At 50.5% G+C, this 13,218-nt stretch overlaps 1 pseudogene; it reads right to left on the minus strand.

Moving 5' to 3' along the window:
* Positions 1-5,744: 5,744 nt before the first annotated feature.
* Positions 5,745-11,054, minus strand: LOC140587540 (uncharacterized; annotated as a pseudogene).
* Positions 11,055-13,218: the final 2,164 nt, after the last annotated feature.

Here is a 13,218-nt window from a genome sequence, read left to right on the forward strand (position 1 = left end):
AAAGACCTCAGTGTGAATACTGATGCTTCCATGTCCCACTCTTGCCAGTGTGGGGAAGCAATTAAGGTAATTAAGGTAAATAGGATGTTGGGTTACATCTCTAGGTGTGTGGAGTTTAAGGTGGAGGGAGGTAAGACCCCACCTAGAGTATTGTGTACAAGTCTGGTCACCATACTTTACAAAGGACATTGCTGCCTTGGAAAGGGTTCAACGTAGCGCTACAAGAATGATTCCTGGGCTGGTATGCATAAAACTTCTCAGAGTAAAATTTCTGTCTTAAATGAGTCACAATTCTAAGAGTGACATGATTTTGCTCTTACTCTCAGACTTAAGAGTAAGTGGTATGTATAAAAGTTCATAAGTGTTAAGAGTAGGTCTCAGCTCCTAAATTATTTAAGAGAGCTGGAGAGGACTCCTAAGCCAGTCAGGAGTTGAATGATGGCAGCTGCACTACGCGCACCCAGACGGAGACCGTGCACTTTTCGTCAAAGAAAAGACGTCCTGCAGATGTACGACAATAATGAATTGATAAAAAGGTACAGGCTCGATCATGACGGCATTCTTTTTGTTAGCAACCTAATTAGGAACCGGATACAATCCCCTACGTCACCTAACAATGCACTTACAGTTGAACTGAAGGTGATAATGATGCTACATTTTTGGCAACTGGAAATATATAATAATAATCATAATCATCATCATCTATTATAGCAAGGGTCATAAGAGTCCCTCGCCCGGACTAGGGTCACCGGGGCCCCAACCTGGAGCCAGGCCTGGGGGAGGGGCCCATTGGCGAGCGCCTGGTGGCCGGGCCTTGGCCCGTGGGGCCCGGCCGGGCACAGCCCGAAAGAGGCACGCGGGACTGTCCCCAGGTGGGCCCACCACCCACAAGGGGAATGTCAGGGGTTCGGTGCATTGTGGATCGGGTGGCGGCCAAGGGAGGCCCTGGCGGTCCGATCCCCGGCTGACAAAACTGGCTTTCGGGACATGGAATGTCACCTCTCTGGTGGGGAAGGAGCCTGAGCTTGTGCGTGAGGTTGAGAGGTATCGACTAGATATAGTCGGGCTCACCTCAACGCATAGCTTGGGTTCTGGAACCAATCTCCTGGAGAGGGGCTGGACGCTCTTTTACTCTGGAGTTGCGGCGGGTGAGCGACGCCGGGCTGGAGTGGGGCTATTGGTGGCCCCACAGCTCGGTGCATTAACACCGGAGTTTACCCCGGTGAACGAGAGGGCTGTTTCCCTGCGCCTTCGGGTCGGGGATAGGTCTCTGACTGTCATCTGCGCTTATGCGCCGAATGTCAGTTCGGAGTACCCGGCCTTCTTGGATTCCCTTAGCGGTATGCTATTTGGCGTGCCGCGGGGGGATTCCATCGTTTTGCTGGGGGACTTCAACGTTCACGTGGGCAATGACAGTGTGACCTGGAAGGGGGTGATTGGGAGGAACGGCCTCCCTGATCTGAATCCGAGTGGTGTTCTGTTATTGGACTTCTGTGCAATGCATGGTTTGTCCATATCGAACACCATGTTCGAGCATAAGGGTGTCCATAAGTGGACATGGTACGAACATGCCCGGGGCTACAGGTCGATGATCGATTTTATAATCGTATCAACTGATCTGCGGCCCTCCGTCTTGGACACTCGGGTAAAGAGAGGGGCAGAGCTGTCAACTGATCACCACCTGGTGATGAGTTGGCTCAGGTGGCGGGGGAGGAAGCCGGTCAGACCTGGTAGGCCCAAGCGTATAGTGAGGGTCTGCTGGGAACGTCTGGCAGAGGCTCCTGTTCGCTGGAGCTTTAACTCGTGCCTCCGGGAGAATTCCGACTGCATGCCGGGGGAGGTAGGGGACATCGAGTCTGAATGGACACTGTTCCGGACCTCCATTGTGGAAGCGGCCGTACGGAGCTGTGGCTGCAGGGTGGTCGGTGCCTGTCGTGGCGGTAACCCCCGTACCCGATGGTGGACACCAGAGGTGAGGGGGGCCGTGAAGCTGAAGAAGGAGGCTTACCGGGAATTATTAGCCCGGGGGTCTCCGGAGGCAGCTGACGGGTACCGGCGGGCCAGGCGGAACGCGGCACGGGCGGTCGCAGAAGCAAAAACCCGGGCGTGGGAGGAGTTCGGTGAGGCCATGGAAAGTGACTTTCGGTCGGCCTCAAAAAGGTTCTGGCAAACCATACGGAGTATCAGGAGGGGGAAGCAGCTCCTGGTTCCTACTATTTATAGTGGGGGGGGGGGGGGCTTTTGACCTCACCTGGGGACATCATCCGGAGGTGGAAGGAATACTTTGAGGACCTCCTCAACCCTGCCTCAGATACATCTACGCATACTGCCTTTGAGACATCTGAGGGCACAGAGCCCGAGGGTGCTGGGGGGGGCTTGCCCATCACTGAGGCTGAGGTGGCCAGGGTGGTTAAACAACTCCGTGGTGGCCGGGCCCCGGGGGTGGACGAGATCCGCCCGGAGTACCTGAAGGCTCTAGATGTTGTGGGGCTGTCGTGGCTGACACGCCTTCTCAACAGTGCGTGGAGGTCAGGGACGGTGCCGCTGGATTGGCAGACCGGGGTGGTGGTCCCCTTATTTAAGAAAGGGGACCGGAGGGTGTGTTCCAACTACAGGGGGATCACACTTCTCAGCCTCCCTGGGAAAGTCTATTCCGGGGTACTGGAGAGGAGGGTGAGATCGATAGTCGAATCTCGGATTCAGGAGGAACAATGCGGTTTTCGTCCTGGTCGTGGAACGCTGGACCAGCTTTATACCCTTGCAAGGGTACTGGAGGGGGCCTGGGAGTTTGCCTATCCAGTCTACATGTGTTTTGTGGATTTGGAAAAGGCTTACGACCGGGTTCCCCGAGGTGCTCTGTGGGGGGTGCTTCGAGAGTATGGGGTCCGGGGTCCACTGTTGTGGGCGATCCGGTCCCTGTACGAACGGAGCAGAAGCTTGGTCCGCATTGCCGGCAATAAGTCGGACGTGTTCCAGGTGCGTGTTGGGCTCCGCCAGGGCTGCCCTTTGTCATCGGTCCTGTTTATCATATTTATGGACAGGATTTCTAGGCGCAGCCAAGGCGTCGAGGGTGTCCAGTTTGGTGACCTCAGGATTGCCTCGCTGCTTTTTGCAGACGATGTCGTCCTGCTGGCTTCATCTGCTGGGGATCTCCAGCAGGCACTGGGGCGGTTCGCAGCCGAGTGCGAAGCGGCAGGGATGAGGATTAGCACCTCCAAGTCCGAGACCATGGTTCTCAGCCGGAAACGGGTGGTTTGCCCTCTTCGGGTTGGGGAAGACGTACTGCCTCAAGTGGAGGAGTTTAAGTATCTCGGGGTCTTGTTCACGAGTGAAGGTAGGCGAGATCGGGAGCTGGATAGACGGATCGGAGCGGCGTCTGCAGTTCTGCAGGCGCTTAACCGGTCCGTCGTGGCTAAGAAAGAACTGAGCCAAAAAGCCAAGCTCTCGATCTATTGGTCCATCTTTGTCCCTACCCTCACCTATGGTCATGAGCTATGGGTAATGACCGAAAGAACGAGATCGCGAATACAAGCGGCCGAAATGAGGTTTCTCCGCAGGGTGTCTGGGCTCTCCCTTAGGGATAGGGTGAGAAGTTCGGATATCCGGGAGGGCCTCAGAGTAGAACCGCTGCTTCTTCACGTCGAAAGGAGCCAGTTGAGGTGGTTTGGACATCTGGTGCGGATGCCTCCTGGGCGGCTACCCGGAGAGGTTTTCCGTGCATGTCCTACAGGGAGGAGGCCCCGGGGCAGGCCCAGGACTCGCTGGAGGGATTATATCTCTCGGCTGGCCTGGGAACGCCTCGGTGTCCCCCCCGAGGAGCTGGTGGGGTTAGCTGGGGAGAGGGAGGTCTGGGTGCCTCTACTGAAGCTGCTACCCCCGCGACCCGAACCCCGGACAAGCGGCAGATGATGGATGGATGGATGGCATAAGAGCAATATAAGTAATGACACAAACCTGTAGCTTGCATGCATGCTTGCTTTAAGGTGCTTTCAGACCGAACGCGGCACGCGTAGGCGTGGTTTTCTAAGTTGGTAAATTAAAATTTTTCGAGACAGAAAATCGCACTATTTTAAAATCAACTTAGCTGAAAAACCTGACCTGATCTACAAAAACTGATGCCATATTCGTGTTCTGTGGGCCAGAAATATGTTAAATCATCAGAAATATATTAGACAACTCACAAAAAAACATTTTTGTAACCCAGTGTAATGCTTTGAATTAAATTGGCGGCATTCAGATTTCCCGCCGAAATACTGTCCACTTTTGTTCATGGGTATGCTATATATGTTAGCATAAAGTGATCTAAATGTAGTAATGGTTTTCACTACAGACATGCCTATAGCTTGCAACAAAAGTCGTGGGTTTAAATCCCAGGAAGCACACATTAAAATGGAAAAATAGTAAACCTCTGCTGTAAGTCACTTTGGATAAAAGCCTCAGCTAAATGACATGTAATAATAAATATGTAAAGATGAAAAAATGCTCCATGCAATTTAAAAAATCGTTTGGATGCATAGCTAAATTATCTGACGTCATTCATTTCAGATACCTTGCAACCGGTGACTCCTACACCACCATTGCCTCCAGTTACCGGGTGGGCATCTCCACTGTGGCAGAGATTGTGCCAGATGTGTCCAAAGCCATTTGGGACAGCCTGGTACATGAATATCTGCCAGTACCATCTGCTTCTGATTGGCAGGAGATTGCTCATGGCTTCAAGGAGAGGTGGAACTTCCCCAATTGTGTGGGGGCAATGGATGGGAAGCATGTGGTAGTACAAGCACCACATAATTCTGGTTCCCAGTATTTTAATTACAAGGGAACATACTCCATTGTACTTCTGGCGGTTGTGGATGCAAGGTATCTTTTTAGGGTGGTGGATGTTGGAGCTTTTGGTCGGAGCAGTGATGGAGGGACCCTTGCTGCCTCCACCTTTGGAGAAGCCCTGCGTGAAGGGAGGCTGGATTTGCCTGAGGATTCTCCTCTCCCAGGTGCTGACCACCTAGGACCCATGCCTCATGTTTTTGTGGGAGATGAGGCTTTTCCCCTCAGGTAATTGTTGGTCATGACCTGTACTCATGCACTTTCTTGATGGTGTATATTGTTAAATTTTAATCTGTCCTTCTTATTCTCATTTTATTACAAGGAGGAATGTTTTGAGGCCCTATCCCGGAAGAAACCTCCCCGAGCCAAAGAGGATTTTCAACTACCGCCTCTCACGTGCCAGGAGAGTTGTTGAAAATGCCTTTGGCATTCTTGCTGCACAGTGGAGGATCTACCACCGGGTAATTGGAGTGGGCCCTGTAAATGTGGATGCCATTGTGAAAGCAACTGTGGCCCTTCACAACTTCCAGAGGTGGAATTGTGTAACAGAAGCTCGCATCTCACAAGAAGAAGAGAAGATCCCTTCACTTCAACCTGTGAGAAGAGTGGGCGCCAACAACTCCACCCAAGAGGCCATAGCTGTACGGGAGGACTTCAAGGGCTACTTCTCCTCAGCTGCTGGAGGGGTGCCCTGGCAAAACACTACAGCCTGATATGCAACCCCCACTTGCTGCTGCTGCTCATCCTCTTCACAATAAAACAAAGGCTCTTTTAAGAGCCACTTACTCATATAAAGGGCTGGTCAAGAAGACTATCTTTTGCATTCATAGTTAAAGGAAGTTCATCCCTACTGTATGTAATCTCATTTTGATCTCAACTAAGTTGGTAAAAATCACTTCACCAGAAGAATGCAACATGGATTGTCTGCTACACCACCTTTTAATAATAACCATAATAATAATGTTGCTGATGCACATTACATCTAAATAAATAATCAAAATATATAAAAAAAAATAATGAACTCATTTCTTTCAACAATTAACATGAACATCAATCATGAACATGAATAAATAACAATAACAATGATAAACACTCAAGAACAAATTTACTTTAGGAACTCACTTTGAAAACTCTGCCTTGTGTAAAATTGTAAGGAACTCTATTTTTACTTCACATCTCCTTTCTGGTGGCAGGTTTCTCAAACGAGGGGCTAGGCTTAAAAGAAATAGCTCGTCCTCATCTGTGGGCTGTTCAATAACTTTCAAAAGTTTGTCCTCAAACTCATCCCTCTTCCTTCTCATTCTTTGCCTTGACCCCAAAATAGAGGGTGCTGTGGAAGCCCTTGGGGTGCAGGGGGATGGGCCAGGCTCCTGGGATGCAGCAGGGGCCAGAAATAAAGGCTCAGGTGCCAACTCAGCCAGAGGTGAAGAGGTAGTCTGGGTGGTGGGGAGCACTTCAGTCAAATAAAGACTGAAAGGTTCATCAGAAGGGGTACCATCTGATGATGCTGGCAAAGGAGGTGGCCTGGGGACTGGAGGGTCTACTTTCTGAGGGTGGGGACATATTGGAGGAGGTGGCCCTCTCCCTAACATAAGGCTCCAGGAAGCTCATGATCAGGAAGAACTTCCAGGTTGTTTTATGTTCTGCCCCTGCACCACTCTTCTTCTCCCTGACTTTCTTCCTCTCCTTTATATACCTGTCCCTGAGATTCTTCCAGGTCTTTTTACATTCGTCCTCTATTAAAGTGGAGAAAATATGTCAAGTTTAAAGATAAAATATGTTTTAAGACATCTCAAACAGCAAAGGGTCATTTCAAGGAGGTATCCTGAAGCCCTATACCTATGAAAACCATACCTCATTATTTCAATTAATAAACCTAAATTAGCCTGTAGACATCACATGCTATTTCAGTCATATATACTGCTAACAATAAGCAACAAAACACACCTGGCATGCCTATATCTAGAGAAATCTTTCTCCAACATATTATCTTCCTCCCCACATCCCGGTAAGACGAGAGTGTGGTATTGTATATTTCTGGACACTCAGACACTGCTAAAATCAGTTTTTCCTCCATCGTGTGTGTATGTGTGTGTGTGCTTCGAAGGGGCAGACCGAACACTAGCCCGCGTTTATGCTTTGATTCTATTGGTCGCGCGAAAATGCGTCACGGCGCGCAGCGGTCAAAGTTCAACAAATTTCAACTTTGACCGCGGTGCGCGCACAAGGTGCCGCGCAAGCCATAGAAAATAATGGGTTTCAGAGCAAAGCGCAGCGCATGCCGCGTTCGGTCTGAAAGCACCTTTATAAACTGTGATTTCCTTTCGCGAGGTTGATAAAACATTATACTGTAGCGGGTTCATAAGCAATCAGAATTCTCAGGGCAGATGTGCTCTTATTCTGAAGGCTTGTTCAACTTCCGGTTGCTGTTTTTTGGTTATCTTGGCGGCAACCGGATCTTGCTCTCTTCTTGTTTGTTTTATGGTTAATAAAAAGTGCATCGTCCCTTTCACGGACTAAACATCTGCCTCCTGCCTTTTTCCTCTCGCCACATTGGTGACCCCGACATATCCTCGTACGTGTTTCGAGATTTCCCTCAGCATGACAGCTAATGCTGTGGCTTTAAAGCTGCCAGACTTCTGGCGTGACAATGCCGCTGTGTGGTTCGCACAGGCTGAAGCCCAGTTCGCCGTCCGGGGCATCACACAGGACGACACGAAATATTATTATGTTGTTGCTGCACTGGACAACGCCACGGCATCCCGGGTGGTGAGCTTTCTGCAGGATCCCCCAGCGGACGGCAAGTATGGGGCTTTTAAATCGCTGCTGCTAGCAACTTTCGAGTTGTCAGAGCCGGAGCGGGCACGTCGGCTTCTCGCCTTGCCCTCCTTGGGAGATCAGAAGCCATCCGAACTTATGGACCACATGCTGTCTTTGCTGGGCAGACATCAGCCCTGTTTTATTTTTCGCGAGCTATTTATGCAGCGGATGCCGGCTCCAGTTCGCTCAGCCCTAGCAAGCTCCCCAATTACAGATTTCCGCGAGTTGGCGAGAGAAGCGGACAGAGTTTACATTGCCAGTCGGCAGTCCTGCGCCGTGCTGGACAGCGGAAGACCGGCTGATTTCACTTTTTCTGCCCCTGGTGTCGTTGCTGCGGCTCAGCGTGACTCTAAGTCCGGTCATTGTTTTTATCATGCCCGTTTTGGTATGCGCGCTAAGAGATGCATTCCGCCCTGCTCCTTTAAGCCGCTGGGAAACGTCAGGACCGGCGCCCTGTAGCTGCGCTGGGTGCCGGACGGCAAAGCAGCCTGCTATTCGTTGAGGACTCCGTTTCTGGCCGCCGTTTTCTGTGCGACACGGGCGCTTTAATGAGTGTCCTCCCCGCCTCACAGCTAGACATGCAGTCAGGAGTGCGTGGTTTTCCCCTAGAGGCTGCTAACGGCACTTCGATTGAAACTTTTGGGGATCGGCCAGTAGAACTCTGTTTTCACGGGCAGCGTTTCCGATGGGTTTTTGTTTTGGCCTCTGTTTCCACTCCATTGTTAGGGGCTGATTTTTTGTGTGCCAACAATTTGCTAGTGGATGTTAAAAATAAGCGCCTGATAAATGCAGAGACTTTTTGCTCTTTCCCTTGCACACTCAGCGGGGCTGGCCCTTCCAACCTGTCTGGTGTTTCTGCTTCGGCTGATGTTTTCCAGCGTCTCCTGACAGAGTTTCCCACCCTCACCACACCCACCTTTTCTGCATCCTCGGCGAAACACGGTGTAGAGCACCACATAACCACAGCAGGCCCACCAGTGCATGCCAAAGCAAGGCGCCTCGACCCAGAGAAACTGGCTGTCGCCAGGGAGGAGTTTGCCACATTGGAACGTTTGGGGATTGTTCGACGATCTGACAGCCCCTGGTCTTCTCCTCTCCATATGGTGCCCAAGCCTGGGGGTGGCTGGCGCCCCTGTGGGGACTATAGACGCCTTAATGATGCAACTACCCCTGACCGATACCCTGTTCCTCACATCCAAGATTTCTCTGCCCGTTTGGCAGGCACTCTCATTTTCTCTAAGGTGGACCTGGTTAGGGGATATCATCAGGTTCCAGTGCACCCCCAGGACATCCCTAAGACTGCTGTTGTTACACCTTTTGGTCTGTTCGAATTTCTTCGGATGCCTTTTGGGCTCAAAAATGCAGCCCAAACTTTCCAGCGTTTGATGGACAGTGTTGTGCGGGACATGCCTTTTCTGTTTGTTTATTTAGATGACATTTTAGTTGCCAGCACCAGTTTGGATGAGCATTTCATTCATCTTCGGGCATTGTTTGCAGGTCTTAGTGCTCACGGGTTAATTGTAAATGTTACCAAGTGTCAGTTTGGTGTCCATTCTGTTGACTTTCTTGGCCACCGCATTACCTCGGAGGGGGCGGTGCCTCTCCCAGAGAAAATTGCTGCTGTTCGGGATTTCCCACGGCCAGTCACGGTCAAAGCCTTGCAAGAGTTTCTGGGAATGGTTAACTTTTACCATCGTTTCATCCCTGGGGCTGCCCACATTATGTGCCCCCTATACTCTGCACTGAAGGGTGTTTCTTCTAAGGCAGTGGTTGAGTGGACTCCGGAGCGGTGTCAAGCATTCCGTAATGCTAAACAGGCCTTGGTAGATGCTACGTTGCTAGCTCACCCCTTGCCAGATGCTCCCATCGCCATCACCACGGATGCTTCCGATGTTGCTGTGGGCGCAGTACATGAACAACTGGTTAAGGGGGAATGGCAGCCGCTGGCCTTTTTCAGTCGCCAGTTGCGCCCTAGTGAGCGCAAATACAGCGCTTTTGACCATGAGCTCCTAGGCCTGTATTTAGCTGTGCGCCATTTCCGCTTTCTGTTAGAAGGGCGCCCATTCACTGCTTTTGTGGATCACAAGCCATTGGTGGCTGCCATGAGTAAAATTTCGGACCCCTGGTCTGCACGTCAGCAGCGTCAGCTCGCATTCATTTCTGAATTCACCACTGACATCCAGCATGTTGCTGGCAAACACAATGTGGTGGCTGACTGCCTTTCACGTTCAGTGGTTGGTTCTGTCCACCTCGGTGTGGATTATGCACTAATGGCAGCGGACCAGGCAGCTGACAGTGAGATTCAGGGGTTGCGGTCTGCTGACACTGGTCTGCAGCTCCAGGATGTGCCCTTCGGTGATGCATCACTACTTTGTGATGTCTCAACAGGAACTGCGCGGCCCGTTGTGCCGCATGGCTGGTGGCGCCGGGTGTTCGATGCTGTCCATAGCCTTTCCCATCCTGGCCGCAAGGCATCACAGAAGCTGCTTTCAGCTAAGTTTGTTTGGCGCGGGCTGAAAAAGGACATACGTGACTGGACCGCTTCATGCCTTGCTTGTCAGCGCTCTAAGATCCAGCTGCACACCAAAGCTCCCCTGGCACATTTTGTTGTCCCGGTGCGTCGATTTGATCATGTCCACGTGGATTTGGTTGGTCCGTTGCCACCATCCCGTGGTTATACGCACCTTTTAACGATCATTGATCGGACAACCCGCTGGCCGGAGGTAGTGCCATTAGCCTCCACGGCAACGGCAGATGTGGCTCGGGCTTTCATCAGCTCCTGGGTCTCTCGTTTTGGGGTGCCTGCTGACCTGTCATCTGACCGCGGACCACAGTTCACATCCGAGCTATGGGGTGCACTTGCCCGTGAGCTAGGGATCACTCTACACCACACCACCGCTTATCACCCGCAAGCTAACGGGTTGTGTGAGCGCTTTCACCGCTCTCTGAAGGCTGCCCTTCGTGCATCTCTTCAGGGTGCTTCTTGGTCTGACAGGTTGCCATGGGTTTTGCTGGGTTTGCGGACCGCTCCGAAGGCCGACCTGCAGGCTTCCTCTGCTGAGTTAGTCTACGGACAGCCCTTGCGAGTACCTGGTGACTTTCTGCCAGATGCGTCAGTTCCTTGGTCGGCCTCACAGCAGCGCTCCGCTTTTCGGGACACTGCGGCTACTTTTGGTCCAACACCCACGTCACATCATGGTTTTCCACGTTCTCATATTCTCCCGAATCTGGTGGATGCTCAATTTGTGTTTGTTCGACATGATGCTCACCGCGATCCTTTGCGCCCCCCCTACGATGGGCCTTTTCGTGTGCTGCAGCCTGGGGACAAGTTTTTTGTTTTGAAAATGGGTGGTAAGGCCGACCGCGTTTCTGTGGACCGTTTGAAGCCGGCCCATTTGGATTTAGATGCCCCAGTGCCGCTCGGCCAGCTTCCTTGTAGGGGTCGTCCGCGCGGTTCAGTCCCGTCACCGGCCCTGGCCCCAGCCCAGGTTGTTCCTGCTCCTGTGGGTGGTACTGTGAGCAGGTCAGGGCGGGTGATCAGACCCCCTAAGAAGTGGGATCCTCTGCCTCTGTGAATTCTGGGGGGGCCTGTGTAGCGGGTTCATAAGCAATCAGAATTCTCAGGGCAGATGTGCTCTTATTCTGAAGGCTTGTTCAACTTCCGGTTGCTGTTTTTTGGTTATCTTGGCAGCAACCGGATCTTGCTCTCTTCTTGTTTGTTTTAGGGTTAATAAAAAGTGCATCGTCCCTTTCACGGACTAAACATCTGCCTCCTGCCTTTTTCCTCTCGCCACAATACCACCTTTTTTCACATTCCTCTGCTGGACTCCTTGTCCGAGGTGATGCAGCATTTACGGAGCTTGCAATAGCCTCCTAAGCTTTTTTTGTCCGTGCTTGTAACAGCTGGGCCAAACTTTCGTCGCACTACCTCCTTCCATTTAAGCACCAACTGTGCCAAAAGAACCGTTTTGTTTATCGTCCAGTTTGGTTTTCTTTTAGGATCCAATGTCTTGCTATGAGTTTTGCGTTTGACCCATAATTTATACTACATGTGCATCTATTAGTGGAAATTGATCGGTGATGTGCTAGGTAGATTTTCGTACAACCAATTGAAGGTATGATCACAAAAAAGGTATGCTGTATAAAGCTCTACATTAACGGTTTAATGTCACTAATATATTCACCGTGCAGCTCCTCTATTGGTTGAACTCAGTATTTGGGGCGGGATTTTATTTGTAGTCCTCATTTCACGACACTTAAATGCTGGCTCCGTCAGCACTTAGGAATTGGGCTTAGACTTTGCTGAAAGTTACTTTTAGCAGCTTTATACAATGCTCTTAGGTCCTAGATTTTTTTAACGCTTAAGTCAAAGTATACGACCATTCTTAAGACCATTCTTAGGAAGTTTTATGAGAACACCGGCCCTGGTCTTAGAGGAATGTCTTACGAGGAGAGGTTAGCTGAACTTAATCTGTTCAGCTTCAAGCAAAGGAGACTAAAGGGGGGACATGATCCAGGTGTCACGCCCCGTTCCGTCCGCTCCTAGTGTGTGCTTCCCCGATCGTGCCCAGCTGTTTCCTGTTTCGTTTGCCATGTCTTGTGTATTTAGTCTTCGTCTGAGTCTGTCTTTGCCAGACTCACCATTAATGTTGCCTATCGTGCTTCCCCGGTCCTGTTTTCCAAATAAATCCCCTTTGTTCCTGATTTCCTGGCTCCGATCGCTTGCTTACCTGCACCGCTCGCCCGCGATCGTGACATCAGGTATATAAGGTTCTAACAGGTCTGGATGCTGTTCAGCCAAATGGCTACTTCAATATTAGTTTTAAATACTAGAACCTGTGGCCAGAGGTGGAAATTAGCAGGAGAGCATTTTAAATTGTCCAATTGTTTAAAATGGATTTGAGAAAGCACTTCTTTACACAGCGTGTAGTTAGAGTATAGAATAGTCATCTTGTTAATGTAGTGCAAGCTAAAACCTTGGGTTCCTTTAAATCTGAGCTAGATAAGATTTTAACAACTCTGAGCTATTTGTTAATTTCTCCGCAAATGAGCTTGATGGGCCGAATGGCCTCCTCTCATTTGTAAATTTCTTATGTTCTTATGTAGTGGAGATGGGAATATGGTGCGAGATTGTTTTTCAGGGGTTGGGCTAGACCCTTTAGATCCAGTGAAATTAACTCTTAACGCTGCACCATTCAAAACCATTTTGGACAATTTCATGCTCCCAACTTTGCGGGAACAGTTTGGCCCCCTTCCTGTTCCAACATGACTGCACACCAGTGCACAAAGCAAAGTCCATAAGGAAATGGATGAGTGTGGAGGAACTTGACTGGCCTGCACAGAGCCCAGGCAATCAGATGGATGCCGGGAGAACATTACCTGCCTGACTGCACTATGACTGTAAAGTTTGATGGAGGAGGGATAATAGTATGTGGTTGTCTTTCATGGTTTGGGCTAGGCCCTTTAGTTCCAGCGAAGGGAACTCAACGCTTTGGACATTTTGGACAATTCTATGCTTCCAACTTTGTGGGAACAGTTTGGAGAAAACCCTTTTCTGTTCCAGCATCACTGTGC

This window comes from Paramormyrops kingsleyae, unplaced genomic scaffold (genome assembly GCF_048594095.1).
Source record: "Paramormyrops kingsleyae isolate MSU_618 unplaced genomic scaffold, PKINGS_0.4 ups332, whole genome shotgun sequence".
Lineage (NCBI taxonomy): Eukaryota > Metazoa > Chordata > Actinopteri > Osteoglossiformes > Mormyridae > Paramormyrops > Paramormyrops kingsleyae.